The 16,014-nt window shown below is 34.8% G+C and overlaps 2 long non-coding RNA genes across 3 annotated transcripts in view; one reads left to right on the top strand and one right to left on the bottom strand.

Moving 5' to 3' along the window:
• Window positions 1-11,811: 11,811 nt before the first annotated feature.
• LOC107683666 (uncharacterized) overlaps window positions 11,812-16,014 on the bottom strand; it is a 24,058-nt gene continuing 19,855 nt past the window's right edge. For both annotated transcript variants that reach the window (XR_001633749.1, XR_001633748.1), the window contains exon 3: window positions 11,812-11,864. This is a non-coding gene — a long non-coding RNA (uncharacterized LOC107683666). The remainder of the gene's footprint in view (window positions 11,865-16,014) is intronic.
• On the top strand, window positions 14,862-15,333 carry LOC107683667 (uncharacterized). Its single transcript, XR_001633750.1, has 3 exons — window positions 14,862-14,886; window positions 14,977-15,039; window positions 15,301-15,333. It is a non-coding gene; the product is annotated as an uncharacterized LOC107683667 (long non-coding RNA).

The raw sequence follows: 16,014 nt of genomic DNA on the forward strand, positions 1-16,014 counted from the left end.
TTGGTGCCACAACGTTTTTTTACAACAGGAATAATTCTTTTTTTTTTTTTTTTTTTATCAAATCTCCAACACACAGAGATACACTGAGTATGCACAGTAAATATTCCAGGCTACAACACATTAAAAGAATAAATACATTAACACTAGATATATGAAGTCAAAGCAAACATGTTTCCAGAAGCAGCAACAACTTTTGAGCATATACAGCTCCCTTAAGGAGTTTACTTTAAATAGTTTTATTATTAGAAGGTCTTCTGGCCCTAGAAGAGGAGAATCATCAGGGCTGGACTGGTGCTAAAATTCAGCCCAACTGGCCCACACAGTCCCCCATAAATTTTATTCTGTGGTTAGGGCAATTGGAATAAATTATTTATTCATAAATAACGGACAAAACCAAATGATATTTTTGAATACTTAAAATGCATTTAACAATATTAATATTCCATTAAATTGCAAGTTCTTAATTAATTAATTCATATTTTTCTGCAATTAAAGTTTATTAGAACTATCAAATTCTCCTTTGTAGTTGCCCTAATGAAAAGCTTATTCTTGAATCCAGAGATAACTGTATTAATAGTATACCTTTTTTTAAATGACTTATTGCCTTTATTTTATCCCATATTTAATATGCTATATACGTAGTCTATACTAATTTTTGTGACATTAATAATAAAATATCATTAATGCCATATTTCTACAGTGTCATTAACTGCATGTTAAATAGGTGTGGTTTTGTGGATTAAACTGCTTATTTACAGTTTTGTACAGTTGACCTCGACACTTTTTGTTTACGTGGTCTGTGCTATTCAATCTGGTTTCCGCTAGCTTCACCACAGAGACTTTACTCTTCACATATAAGTGTCCTGTGTCGAATTCAAATGGGCAAGCGCTGCTTATTATCACTTCAAACGAGCGGCGAAAGTGTCGAGCTACAGTCGTTGTCATCAGGGGCGTCATGCACTCATTCTTTTTGAGTGTGGGGGTGGGGGGGTGTCGTCATGTGACAAACATCAGCCACAATAGCACTTGTGTTTTATTTTTATTTTTTATTCGAAACATTCCCAAACGCATTAACCATACCATGAAATATCTCGATTCTCACCTTTATAGATTATGTTAGCTGATCTCTAGTGGGCGATGGTCAAATAATGTAGTCTATTAACTATACATAAAAGCCTGTCTGTTTACTTAATTAACAGATATGGGTGTCATGCCATAACATATTTTTAATACTACTGAATTTATATTCAATGTGAATTTAACATTGAAAGTTAATGTGAATAAAAACATTGTAAGTTAGGCTACTAATCATAAAACTTTCATTGTACAGAAAGAGAGCAAAGAACATTTACATGATCAAAGAACATTTTCACTGACAGTCTAGAGTTCAAGCACTCTCAGAAACTCCCATTAAAATCACTGAAGCTGTTTACTCTGTGAAATGAATATCTTACTAACAGATTCATACACACATCTGCAGTTTGTTGTTTCTAATGAGAGAATTAGCCAGATAGAGGTAGGCCAATTCAGTCAGAGAGCGAGTGAAGAAAACACCTGCATTTTAACGATGACTCATCTGAACACCTCTGATTGGTCATTGCATTCTTAAGTTCAACAGCATTGTGTGTGATTGGTTATAATGCGCAGTGCTTTAAAAACGCGTCTGTGACTCTGGCTCAGCTTCAGCCAGCGAACGCAGATTTGAATTTAGCAGCTGATGATATGATGCGCTGAACGATTTAATCATGCTGGGGTGATTGTATCAAATATTAAAAATATTATTCGGCTATTTTTTGTCTTTTGGAAGCTGCATTCAAAATCCACTTGGCTCAAAAATGTGAGGGGGCATGTGCCGAGGTGATTAAAAGATACCCGCAACTCTAGTGTAAAGGAAAGACAGTACCGACGCTCCCTATACGCAGAATAGCCTACCCAGTTTGCGTAGGGCACCAACTCCCAGGGGGCACCATCCCAGTTGCTCAAAAAAAAAAACTTTCGTTCTATATTAATATTAACATATACATATACATAAATAAAAAATCTAAACATTAACATATATATCATTATATAATATATAAAATATATAATTATAAAAAATGCATTTTATGATGAACGCAGTAGGCAGTATAAGCACATATGACGCGCCATTCCCGCATGTGCGCCCGCGCCTGCTCTCGCTCTCACCTCATGTTTGCGGCTGAATACAAATGATTATCATAATTAATGGACAACTAGGCTATATCAGGGAAAAGACATCAGCGCAGTCCGGCTCAGAGAAAAGAAAAAGAAAAAAGCCCGAGCATCACTTTCAGGTAGTCGGCGCCACGGGGGGGGCCTGAGGGGGCCCGGCCCGGCCACTTCGGTCACTGTGCCCCCTCACCTCTGGCGCCGTCTCCGTAGTGGACGCCCTGATTTTAGTCGGTGAGGCAAGGTACTGCCCTGGGAAGGTCTCCCAGGCTGTTAAATACACAGATTAAAAGCGAAATGTTTTCATTTCGGTTCGTTCTTAGCAAAAAAAAATAATAATTTTTCGTTCAGGTTATGCAGCATCTGACTTAATATTCTAGTTTCCATGACTTAAAATGTATTATATGAAAAATACGCGGCAATATGGTATAAGGTTTAAATAGCCTATGGTTTCATTGAATAACACTGTTAAAATACATAATGTAATATAAAATAAACAATTTGCATTATTACAAATGCCTGCAAAGGGCACCAAAGGCCTGATAATTGCTGTTGTTACACTTACAGGATGATCAAATCCTTGTTTAATATTGACCAAACATTTCATTCAAATATCCACTTAATTTTTTATTTTTGGCCACCTTTTTGCGATAGAAATGCTGCAGTCTCTTTAAATTCTTCAACAAAAACATGTGGACATCACAACCCTTACCAAAATTAACCATGGTTTTATCGTAGTAAAACTGCTTCATTTTATTTTGTGTGATTTCTGAATGCTTGAGACCATAACATCAATCAGACAACTGTATTAATAAAATCATAGCCATAGGTAACTGTATAGAGCTACAATTGTAATTTATAAATAATACAATTGAATTACAATTTATTTATTTACTTTTATATTTGATTAAAGTTCTATTTTGACTCCTTATATTAGGTGTTTTTTTTTGTTTGTTTGTTTTTTGAGGGAGGGGGCACACCAATAATATTCTGCTTAGGGCACCCATTTGGCCAGCAGCGGCCCTGAGTAAAGACATTTTTAGCGCTCATATGTTTTGGACTGAAAAAGCGCAGACACTAAGGATGAATCTTTTTTTGTGCGCCTGTGTCGCGAGCTAATGTAGGCTACATGTATTCTTTGGCTTTAATAACAGCGCGTAATATGTGGGGGTGTGGTGAAAGACAGCGTTGCGCCAGGAGTCAGGGATTGCTTTGCTTTCACTCGCTCAACCAGGGAGTCGAAGCAGAAACATTATCATTTGCCTTCCCCTCTTTAAGATGACAAGAAGTGCAACTTTTCTTGGTAAGTTCATTGATTACTACTAATTTGTCTGTGTACCAGCTTTCCATCTGCAGTTCTGGTTTAAAATGGTTTGACCAGCGAATTTAGGTCGTCGACTGATATTGAAATGAATCTACGGTGTATGTCTACAAATAGTTATTGTGATATGAACGTACAGTCAAACTGTGAGATAGGCTACAAAGTCACATTTACAATAAATAAAGTGACAGTATCTTTATTACTATTTTTACTCCGAGGTGGAAACAGTCCACTTGTTTAATAAATTGGCCACCCAGCATTAACTGTTGATCACCCAACATGTCACGATAAAATTTCACTTTTTACAGAAAGTTGCGTTTTGTATTCAATATATTTTATTTGATCTTAAGCTATCTTTACCGTGCGTCGAATTGTCTATTTGGGAATTCCCCTCCAGAAGCGACCTAACGTTAGCCCTTCAGATAAGCACACGAATGGTGAAATATCAGCATTGTAGCTTTGCAGACACTTATTAGAAGACTAACAAATTTAAGGGATTACATTTTGATTTGATTACGCTAAAGAGACCCCCCTCCCCTATAATTAGTTTTTTTTTAGGGTTAGGGTTAGGTTGATTTAATGGTAGATTAAATCACATGCACATAATGCTTTGTGGAAATCAAACAACTCATTAGATTGTGATTTGTGGGCAAAGATTACTTGGTCACTTTCTGCGGATTAAAAAAAACCCGAAAAACAACAACCTATTTATTTCTTTTATTTATTTTTGTGATTTGCTGCAATAGTAGTTTGTGAGGTGTTGGCGTTAATGTGATTTTGAGATTTAGGAAATTGTAGCACTATTAGTATACTGTTTTGGGAAATATATTTTTTGTGTGTCATAGGCATATTTTAATTAACTGCTTAAAAACAAATGTCAGAGAAAGGGATAGGAGGTTCCTTCTCATTTAGGGTGGCTGACAATAAATTTTACCATCATCAGAAAGTGAATATATTATGTAGTGGAAGATGTACCCCAAACTTTAATTTTCCTCTTGACAATAGGAGCCATTAATCTCAACACATTTATTGAAAGGTCACACTTTTTTTAGTCTGATCTGTCAAATACAAAAGTTTGAAAGACTTTGTACTACATAAAAAAAAGTAAGCAGTGGTATACAAAACCAACTGTTTCCACTTTTAAATTAGGAACCGAAGCAAAGCTGTTGCTATATTTCAGAACAAGTCCTACATGGATCCTGTGTTTCCATAAAAAGGAAAAACAGTTCCTTATCTCTGCTTCTGGAAGTGGTTTTTGTGAATCAGAAAGTGTTATGTTGTCATTCAGAAAAACTGTGTCAGAGAGTGGTGAGTTCTTTGTTGTTTAAAAATGTTCCTTTTGTGTTGCATAATGTTTGAAGTATTGGGAAAAAAACACAAGGTAATGTTTCCTTTCACTCTCTAAAATGGCTGTGAAAGTCCTTAAATGGACATCCTTTCCCCTGTGTTGCATCAGACCAGGGTAAGGTGGTTCAGCTTTGTTTTGCAGTCACGAGTTCTTGAGTGGGTGTAGGTTTAATGGGTGGAAGAGGGCATTTGTTTATTTGCTTCAGACAATGAAAGAGACCAGATAAAGGTGTGCCGTATGGGGAAAGTTATCAGAAAAGCATATCATCTCCTCACACTTGATCTGAGACATCTTCTTCTAAAACTAAACTTTAGAAGAGGTGTGTCCTGTCTAAATGCCTGGTTAAATCAACATGAAAAGGCAAATGGTTTTCCAGTAGCCAGTTTAGATGTTAGAGTTTTTTTCTTGATATTTGCTTTTCTAAATGACTATAGTGTCATTTTGGAGTATTCATGTAAAACAGTATTGTTTCTCATGACTAATTTCTGTGTAAATATGTTCATATACCGCCTTTGAGGGTTAAATATAATATAACCGCATTTGATGTGTCAGATTACGGTTGTACACAATTTATGTTATTTTACACAGTCCTAGTTATATATATATGACATTATAATAATTAACTTAATAACTGTAAAAGGTAATACAAGCAGTGCTACACATAAAGTAACAGAACTCAATATTGTTGTTATGATTATATGCTATTATGTGGTTAGTTTCTTCCTTTCAAATCCTCAGGAAATCGTTTGAAGATATTGTGTCAGCATACAAATTTTTTTTTCTTCAGTCGAATTATCTCTTTTTATATCTACTTAATGAATAATAATGTCCCTGTGGATTATGTGGTCTGCAGTCTGGGCTCATGTATGTAAACACTACTTTACTACTGTATATGTACATAACAGTTTCTCATCTGAATTTAACCCTTATTAACTGCAGTTTTTCCTAACCATTTTATCTATACCTCATTGGCACAATCAGGAGGAAACAGAAATGTGTATTTGTTAATTAATTAATTTTTAATGTTTATTATTAATATATAACAGAATATATATGAGAAAAATCTGTTAAAATATAGTTTTGAAATTATTGACTTAAAATATAACAATTCTATTTTTATTTGTAATTATTTTTGTATTTAAGTACAAGTAAAATGATCCCCAGTGGTAGATTACAAAAGGAAAAGGAAAACAAGTGTGCTTTGATTGGAAAATAAATATTAGTCACGGCTGGATATGTTTGTCCAAATGTTTCTTGATTTTGTATAGATGTTTAAATATGATTAGCAGTAAGCCGCTGTTGACAAAGCTTGTCAACTGTAGCTAAGTGTTGCTCTTCATGAAAGTGGTGTAAACACTTGGGCTGTAATTTAGCTCTTAGCGCTTGTCATCTGCTGATAATACACAATGTGTTTGTGTGCTTGTCTTGTACAGGTCAAAATTGAGAAATTGGTCTATTTAGACAAGGTTTCAAACTAAAATTTCAGAGAAAGTGTGTTAACAAAAAAGCTTTTGTTGTGAAAACTAAATTATTTGAATTAATATAATAATATTTTCCAGATAACGCATAATTAAGTATTAAATCTATTTCCTTTGGCTTTAATACAATGCAAGCATAAATGCTACTTTTTATTTATTTATTTATTTAAGTGAGTTTGGCTGCTCTTTTTTTTAAAGACTCAAAAGTGTAAAATGGATGTTGGTCTCAACTAGTATTCAATCAAAAAACACTGAAGGCATTTTCTCAGTTCAGTCATATTTTCTTCAGGCTTCTTAGCATTTTGCCTTAGCAGGGCAGCATAAGCTTCTCTATGTTTATTTTTGTAACTGTTTAAATTAACCTAGTATACTAATTTGTTTTGTCCATGTCTCTTTCAGCTGTGGCTGTGCTGTTATGCATCATACTGTCAGCAGAAGCATCTGATGTCCTGCGATGCACAGGGGAGAGACAACGCGATGGGCAGTTCTACTTCAACATGTCGCATGGCCTTCAAGAGGACGTCGATGACTGCGAGACCCAATGGGTCATCAATGTAAATATTTTACATATTAAGGAAATATACAGTGGCAAGAATAAGGTTTTGAAAACTTTGAAAATATCTGTATTTCTGTATTGATTACTCATAAAATGTGGTCTGGTCTTCATCTAAGACACAATTTAATACAAACACAAACAGCTGTATTTTTCAACATTTAATTGAAGACACTGAGTGATCATTTACAAGGCCAGCTGGAAAAAGTAAGTGTAAAAGTAATAAACCTCTGCTTCATGACTTCGTCACAAGATAACTGGAGAGCGATAAGGTGGTCATGTTGGAAGTGTGGGTTGCTTAGGTGCCCCAGCCTTTAAATAATAAAAGGTTCATAAACCTATTCTTGTCTGTGTAAATGTCTCTTTTTTTTTTTTTTTTTGCCAGTTACTAACTGATGAGTTGCTGAGGGTTTTTACTGATTTACTTGTTAGTACAGTCTATTAATACATAAATCCAGCGATTAGATCCCAAATTGTTTGTCTGACTGTAGGGTTGTTAGCCAAACCTAAATATGACATGGTGTTTTAAACAATACATTCTGCATAGCTTCAGTGAAAAAGTATCTTTATACATATGCTTATTCTTAAGTCTGCCATACCACTATCCTTTATTCCTTTTCTCTCCCTCTCCTGATCAGGGAAGCGTGGCAGGGATTTTTAATGCTGATGAAAATAAGTTCATACCCCCACTTGTAATGGCAACAGCAAACACTGCCCTCTTACAGACCTGCCCTGAAAAACTTGAATGCCTGCTCATCTGCCCCTCTGCCAGTGTAAGTGCAATACTGTTTGTGTTTTAGATTTTATGGCCATCAAATGAATTTAATAGCATAACCTAACTAACATTGCTTTGCGCCCGTATGCTTTCTGTATGGATTTTTATTTATTTTGCAGATCAACACAAGGGAGCAGTGCTCTTGTAAGTAATTGACTTACTACTATATAATACTTCAACACAATTTTAGCACATAGTAATATCGAGTAACTAAAAATAAAAGTCTAGAGATCTTTTATTGCCCTAGAATGTGCAATAAAGTGAAATAAAATTGTTTTGCAGGTGATATCACTTCTCCGACTACACTTCCTGAAGGTAAGGTCAACTGCTTATGCTGTAGCACTAAATTGTTTTAAACTATTAACATGAAAGTACTCAAATAAAGTGATGCCACTGTACACTCACACATTTTCTGTTAGCAAAAATAGGCTTTTTTTTAGGCCAGCAAGCTAGTATCCTGTTTCAGACACCAGAATGCTATGAAACGAATGCACATGCTTGGTTTCATTTTTTTCAAGTTCTTTAATGACACAAGTGAACATAAGAGAGATTTGTCGCTCCATCAAAAAGTCCATTCACTCAAAACTGTGGCTCTTAAAAAACTTAAGAAAGAGATCAAAAAATAAATCCATTTGAATTCTGAAAAGACTCGATCGCTTTATATGATGAACAGATTTAATTTAGTCTATTATTCACATAAACATTGATCAGCAAACTGTGTTTACAGCATTAAATTTTGTTCACGGAAGCTTAAGCATGCTTGCTTGATGTGCAAAAAACAATGAGGTTAATTCTCGCGTGTTACACCAGCAAAATTTCAGCTTCCACAAGAACCTAGGGGTTTATCTTCATGCATCAAGCAAGTATGGCTGAGCTTTATGTTCGCTGATCAATGTTTATATGAGAATAAAAACATAAATTAAACCTGTTCACCATATAAAGCAATCATATCTCTTCAGAAGACTTGGATTAGAATGGATATGTGTTACGATCTTTTTGAAGTGTCTGAATTTTGGGTGAATAGACTTTTAAATGAGGGACAGAAATCAGATTTGATTTAAAATAATTTGTGTTCCGAAGATAAATGAAATTCTTATGGTTTTGAAATGACATGAGGGTGAGTAAATGAGAGAATTTTCATTTTGAGGTGAACGTTGTCACACCTGCTTGCTGGCTGATACAGAATGATCACACTTGAAGATCAGTTAAGTAGTATTTAATGGAAAACAAACAAATAGTGATAATCCAAACAAAGATAACATCCAGTGGCCTGTAGCACGAAGCCGCTTTCCGTTTTTATTAGGGATGCACCGATACCGATACTGGTATTGGTATCGGGCCCGATACTGAGCTCCTGTACTCGTACTCGTACTCGTACTCATACTCGTTAAAATGCCCCAATACCAAACGCCGATACCACACAGCATGTGATAAGTGCCATATTTATACAAAGAAACACCGACAACAGACAGCAGAATGGAGTTATTAGAGATTAAAGATGTCTACGAAGTATATGTATGTAATGAATATAAAACATTCAGTATTAAGGCCTGTAGCTGGTAAGCAAAGCACGCTGAGTGGATTGAGCGCGTGGCGGTGCAGGTGCGCGAGCTTGTCGAGTGAATATCCCTTTCTCACAGACATCACTGGAAAGTTTGTAGTTCGGTCGGATATGTCAATAATGGGCATAATTAAGTGTGAAAATAACAGAAGGATATACAGTCAAACCAAAAATTATTCAGAGACCAGGTATAATTTTTTATATTTTTTTACTAGTGGGTGTAGGACACTATAGTTCAATTGTGTAAAGTGAGGATAGCAAAATAAACTAAAATGTGATATATTATACCCAAAAATTCTTCATACAGTGGACTACCAGTAACATTGATACAAATTTGGGACCAAAAATTATTCAGACCGAGTCTGGGAAAAAAAAGTTCAGGTTTGCATGATTCTGGATGACAGCATGCCCAGGAGATTACAGGCTGTCATTGAGGCTAAGGGTTGCCCGACAGAGTATTCATAGTCGTGTAAATAATACTGTCATACTAACAGTTGTCTGAATTATTTTTGGTTGATTGTAATCTATTACATACCTTTCTATCAAAATTATCTAACATTATCAAGATGAATTTGTTCTGACACAGTTTAACTCTGAGTTCTTGTCATATTTTATTATCATTTTCTAAACTATAATGAATAAACTGTGATAATGTGAGAAATGTTGAAGGTGTCTGAATAAATTTTGGTTTGACTGTATCTATTTGATAAATGAAGCTAACAAGATAATATTGGTTTCTGTACCCAATATTTCAAAAAATGTACAAATGCAATAAAAATATCGGTATCGGTACTCGGTACTCGGTATCGGCAAGTACCAAAAATAAAACTATCGGTATCGGGCGAGTACTGGAAAAAGTGGTATCGGTGCATCCCTAGTTTTTTCCCAGGTAAGTTTGTGTTTAGTTTGAGTAAACTCTTGAGTTCTCGGGCTCAAGAAGGTGGGTTGGTTTTGAACGGGTTTCGTCACCATGGTAACTTGCGCTACACAGCTACCCTGCTCCCCGAGCAGGTTTTATTCTGGGGTAGAGATCGCAAACCCAAACTGGACCAATCAGCTGTGAGAAAAGTTACATATATCTGACGCAATAAAGCCACCTCTCCATCTCTCGCTTCAAATTAAAGCAGTTTATAGTCAAATAATTTTAGAGACAAAATTGCCAGACTTTTGCGGCTACGTATTTATTATATTTATATTATATCAATTATAATTGTTTATAACTCATATAATATGTTCATATAATTATTATATAAAGTGACAATTTTAAGCTTTGCATTTCAATTAATTTAAATATATATACATATAGATAAGCTTTAACATATCCAACTTTTAAAATGACTAAATTTATGTTTTCCTTTTGAGCCCTGTGTGAAACTATATAAATAATTAAATCCAGTTGATTCATTTGCATAGTCATATATTTTCTTTCTGTTGCCTTCTCAAACTTTTGCTGCAGCAGCAGTTTATTCCTGCCTTGTAAATGCATTTAAATTCATTCAAATTTTAATTACGACTTCTCTTAAAAAAAAAAGTGAATTGCACCAACTCTCGCGAGAAGTGAATCAAACTGATGCTTTGCTGACACTCTCCACATGTTCCGTGTGATTGGCTGTTTGCTGCAAGTGTCACACTTTCAGGTGCACGCACTCCGGAGTTAATCACAAACTCTGAGTTGACTGAGAACATTTATATCAAGTTTTGTGAGCCCGCTGATCCTGAGCTAAACCAGGTTGGATTTGTTTGGTTTTGTCAACTCTAAACTTACTCCAAAACTCTGATGTTCATCTCGCTTCGTGCTACAGGCCACAGGTAGCAACATTAACACAAGACCCAGAACAGAACAAAACACAGGGCTTAAATACGCAGAGCCAACAAAGGATATAATGGTTTAATTAACAAGACACAGGTGAATGGGGTCAATCAATCAAATAAATTGGGAAAAGTAGGTCAACAGGCAAAGAGCAACCGAACACAATGAAAACTAGGACAAAACAGAACGTAACACTGACAAACGTACTTTTTAAAAGTGTAGACAGACTGTCATGATTATGTAGCGTACAGTGATTCATAGTGGACAGTCACTTCTGAACACTTTTGACATATACTCTTTTCTGTGGTAAGAGCTTGTGTGTAGTGTAGTTGTTTACCATGAATTCACCTCTAATTTCACTTTTAGTTTATACAGAAGCGTATATCATTACTTAATTAGATATGTTACATTAAATATATATATCTCAAATTTTCTATATGGAAAATGAATACGTTTTGCTTCTGGATCATGGCTGCTATACTACAGGTTCTCTACAGGGTTTTCAGTGGTTATTTTATTACATGCAAAGTAAATAATGAATAGCTTTTTTTTAATCCAAATAAGTCAGTAGGATTTAATGTTGTTTGAACCCTGATGTTTTTCAGAATATCTTCTATGTTCCACTGAAGAAAGTCATACAGGTTTGGAATGACGAGTATTTGTCTTGTTAAATGATGCAATTTATCTCAAAGTGCTTTTATTTTCTCACACTTCTGTTGTGTTTTTATGTTTGTTTGTTTGTTTTTTCCAGTTGGTTTTCCTGGCCGGATCCATGGTGCTGGGATTGGAGTGAGTGCATCTGTGATTCTGTTGGTCTGTGTTACCATTGTGCTTTACAAGAAAAAAAAAGGTGAGGTCCTCTAAAAATGTGAAGGTTTAGTCATATACACTGTTTTTATGAAGTACTGGCATGAACAAGCTAAACACATGGCTCTGTATGATATTTGTTTTTTAATATTTCTACAACCATGGATGATTGTGTGCTTATTGGTCAGGATATGCTCCAGGTCGTGCTGAAGAGACTGTTTGATCCTGGTATGTATCATTGGTATTTTGTAAAATACTGCTGTTATGATGTGTAATAGTTCAAATCATTATCTTTAGTCTTATCTTTTGAAACATACTACACTTATTAGGCAGTCAATTATAGTACAGACAGCGGTGACCACAGCTAAACGGCTTTCCCTTTCCTTTTTATTTTACCACAGGAGATGCATCATTCCACCTGGGCATTTCATCTTCAGTAATTTATTAGGAACTGTACTCTTTATCTTTTATATTGGAAGGCCATAACCATGTCTTGAACATTAAAGGGGGGGCAAACTAATTTTTAGTTTTTAAGAAATTTAATAATTAAAGGGATTTAAGGGAATAAATGTGCATCTACATAAGCGTGTACATAAATCACAGAAATTATTGCCTATATATTTTCAATTCTGAACAGTGAATTTTGGCCATTTCTGAAGAGGGACTTGTCCCCTCAATGTCTATGGTGGTTACGGGCCTGTTTTATAGCATTAGCTCTATTATTCTGCTTTTATTGACTACATTTAGCATCTCATGGCTTTATAGCTTGTAGGATTTTGTTTGTTTGTTTGTTTGTTTCTTTCAATTATGACTCTATGAACTATGACTCTAACCTAAATGAAGCTACATGATGAAATAATGATATTAGTTATTATATCATAGAATTATATATTTAATACAAAATATTTTTATAATTACTACATGTCATATGATTAGCACAAATGAAAACAAAGTATTGAAAACACTTAAAATTATATTGAAAATATTTTATCATAAAAATACATTTTGTGTTTGTTATGCAAATGGACACATACAGTATGTTTAACTCTATACATGTATATGAATTATACACTGAATTATATTGTAATTTAGTATATTTAACATATATATATATATATATTGTATAACTTAATACATTTAACTGTATTATTTGTATTATTAATACATCTATCACTGGTTTAGTCAGTCTGTGGGGAAAGAACTTGGTGGATTGCATGGCACTATGGTGAGCATAAAATGTGTGCGAGCATAAGTAACTGTATGACCAGGGCAAGTATTTGTTTAAATTGCTGCTGTGGAAGCAAAATGAAATGAAATGCTATGCCAGTGAGTTCACAAATCTAATACATTACCTGTCATATCTAATACATATTACCTGTACCTTTGTGGGAAAGGATACTGGCACTGCTAGATTTGTTCAGATTTGTATCAAATGTCTGTTTAAAGCATTATATATGTCATAAATGATGTTTAGTAATCAGGGCCATCCTTAGGGGGGTGCAACTGGTGCGAACATGATCGCGAACAGACCGAGGGGGGCCCTGCTCCCTACCTCACACCGGGCCCCGCGTCAGCTAAGGACGGCCCTGTTAGGAATATTTGCTTAGCTATTGTATTGCACAGCTTCACTCTACTCTTTGTAATGACTTCTTCCTTTTAAGCACTTAAACCCTTTCTGTCTAGGTGCAAAAATGTTTTGTTTCTGTTAATAAAATTATATCAGAACATTTGAGTGTGTACCTGATTTATTTTTCTACACCTCAGACAAGTTTAGAAAGTCAGCAGCTGAGATGACGAGAGTAAATGTATTGTTTATTAGTTACTTCATGATACCTAACACATTAACTAATGTTAATAAATTAAGCAGGGTGGTGTATTCAGCACACCCACAGACAATTCATGGCCTGATGTATACTGTACATTTAAATGACCAGAACTGGCTAAAACCACCAGTTCCTGTTTCATTGGCTAGTTGTTTCAAAACCTTTAGGAATCTGCACAGATGTTTTTGCTGGAAAACTTGATCAGACGATCAGAATTCCAGGAAACAGTTCTGTTTACATCATGGTTTACATATTACCAGCAGCAAGAAAAGATCAACATATTGTAAGTTTATTTTGTTGATTGCAATTTTAGTGACGGTACTATTCCCGTGACCCCACATACATGCTTATATCATTTATACAAGGAATATCACAGGCCTTAAGTACTGAAAAAGATATTCTCTTCAAACACGTCATATTTTGTCACAACAGTAATTGACAAACATTAGCCTACTACACAGTAGTTGAGTGCTTGGAATTGTCCCATGCACATGAGGTTTCAGCCCATCTCAGAGGTTACAACTGCTACCATATTAACATAAGAATTAAACACTGTCCAACTACTGGTGCAGCCAATCGTGCCAGAAAGATCACCTCACATATCACCAGCAGGAAATGATGCAGAATTGAGTGAACTGTAATGACCCTGTCATTCAGCATTGACTTCAGCCACTCATTTGCCAGAGAAATAATCACACCACATTTTTTCTCTTCATACTACAATTTGTCAGTGGAAACCTGCTCAACTTTGTGTTTGTGGGTGTTGTGGTATTCATTCTTTCTACCCAGAGCCCTTAGTGCATCATTTTCTAAGTTATGTTATGAAACAAAATCTCTCTGCAGTGTTAAACTAATGACAGTTGTAAGATTTTGTAGTTCAGTTTAACATTACATTTTTTATGATATTCAAAATCAGTCAGAAATGCTGATTAGAACTTGAGAACATTATGTACAACAATGTAAATTAACACACTCACTTTACCCTTCCTCTCTGTTCAGGGAGAATATGCGCTATTTATAAAAAAAGATGGTTCTTTAAAGGTTCTTTACATGCAGTAATGTTATTATTTAGAACCATAGCATTCTGAAGAACCCTTTTATGCTGATATGGTTCTTTGTTCCCGCCCTTTTGTCTTCAAATCTGTAACTGTCAAAGCACCTCATTACTGATTTTCTGGAGTTCAGTGATCCAACTACACAGACTGTCAACACACTCTCAACGGGTAAATGATTTCATTCTTTAATTTAAATACAAATTTAACTTTAAAATTGTAACTGATTTCCAAACAAACATGTTCTTATCTCTTTTTTAGTTTTTGTTCACATACAAGTGTGTGCAGCTCTGCTAAGCTGTGGAAACTTCTCTCCTCCACAAAGTAAGCAAAAGAGACTCCCAAGAGAAAATGAATTTATAACTAATTTTGTTCGATTTTTTTTATTATTACTTGGGTTTATGTATAAGCATACCCAGTAACAAAAAATATTAAAACTATCCCATGACTTTATATCATTTTTTTCTTTTAAGATTGCGAAGGGCTCACATACTGTCCATGTTTGCTTTTGGCCTTCATAAACGTAATTGTTTTCACACAAACACATGGACACACTGTAAATTTAAACTCAACTGTGTATTTCAGATGTCTCACATCCTACAACCTCATCATCTGCAGAGAGAAACTGCCACTCAATCACACCAAAATACACATAATGATTAACTTAAAGGCATCATAGAGGATTGTGAAGATATTTCACTGGAGCTTGGTCTTCATTTCACTATTTTATGTTCTATTTTGTTTTACTTCTTTAAGCATTTATTTATGTTCAATTTCCATTGTCATTCATGAATGTATTCTGCTAATAACTGTTGTTAGATCACTGTAATTTTTGCTACAATTTCACGTCATTAAAAAAATAAAAGTACCTAATTGACAGTTTGTTGTTGTTGATGATGATGATGATGTTGTTGTTGTTGATTTTATGTAAAACCCTAATAGACACTTCAAGATATTATAAGATCAGGCCGATAGAGGGGTAAAAAACAATATTAATAAATAATATATACAAATAATACTAATAATTATGATATTAAAGGGGTCATCGGATGCTCATTTTGCACAAGTTGATATGATTCTTTAGGGTCTTAATTAAAAGTCTATAACATACTTTGGTTAAAAATTCTCAATGTTAGTGTAAAAAACACTTTTTTAAACTGTCAAAATCAGCTCTGTTTTTATCAAGCCATTATAGTCCATGTTGTTTTAAATGTTAATGAGCTCTGCTGGCCCCGCCCCTCTCTTCCGAGCTGCTCTCAGAGAGACTGTTTACTTTAGCCGCATTCATCGTGAAACTTG

This window comes from Sinocyclocheilus anshuiensis, unplaced genomic scaffold, assembly GCF_001515605.1.
Source record: "Sinocyclocheilus anshuiensis isolate Anshui unplaced genomic scaffold, SAMN03320099.WGS_v1.1 scaffold3094, whole genome shotgun sequence".
NCBI classification, from domain to species: Eukaryota; Metazoa; Chordata; class Actinopteri; order Cypriniformes; family Cyprinidae; genus Sinocyclocheilus; species Sinocyclocheilus anshuiensis.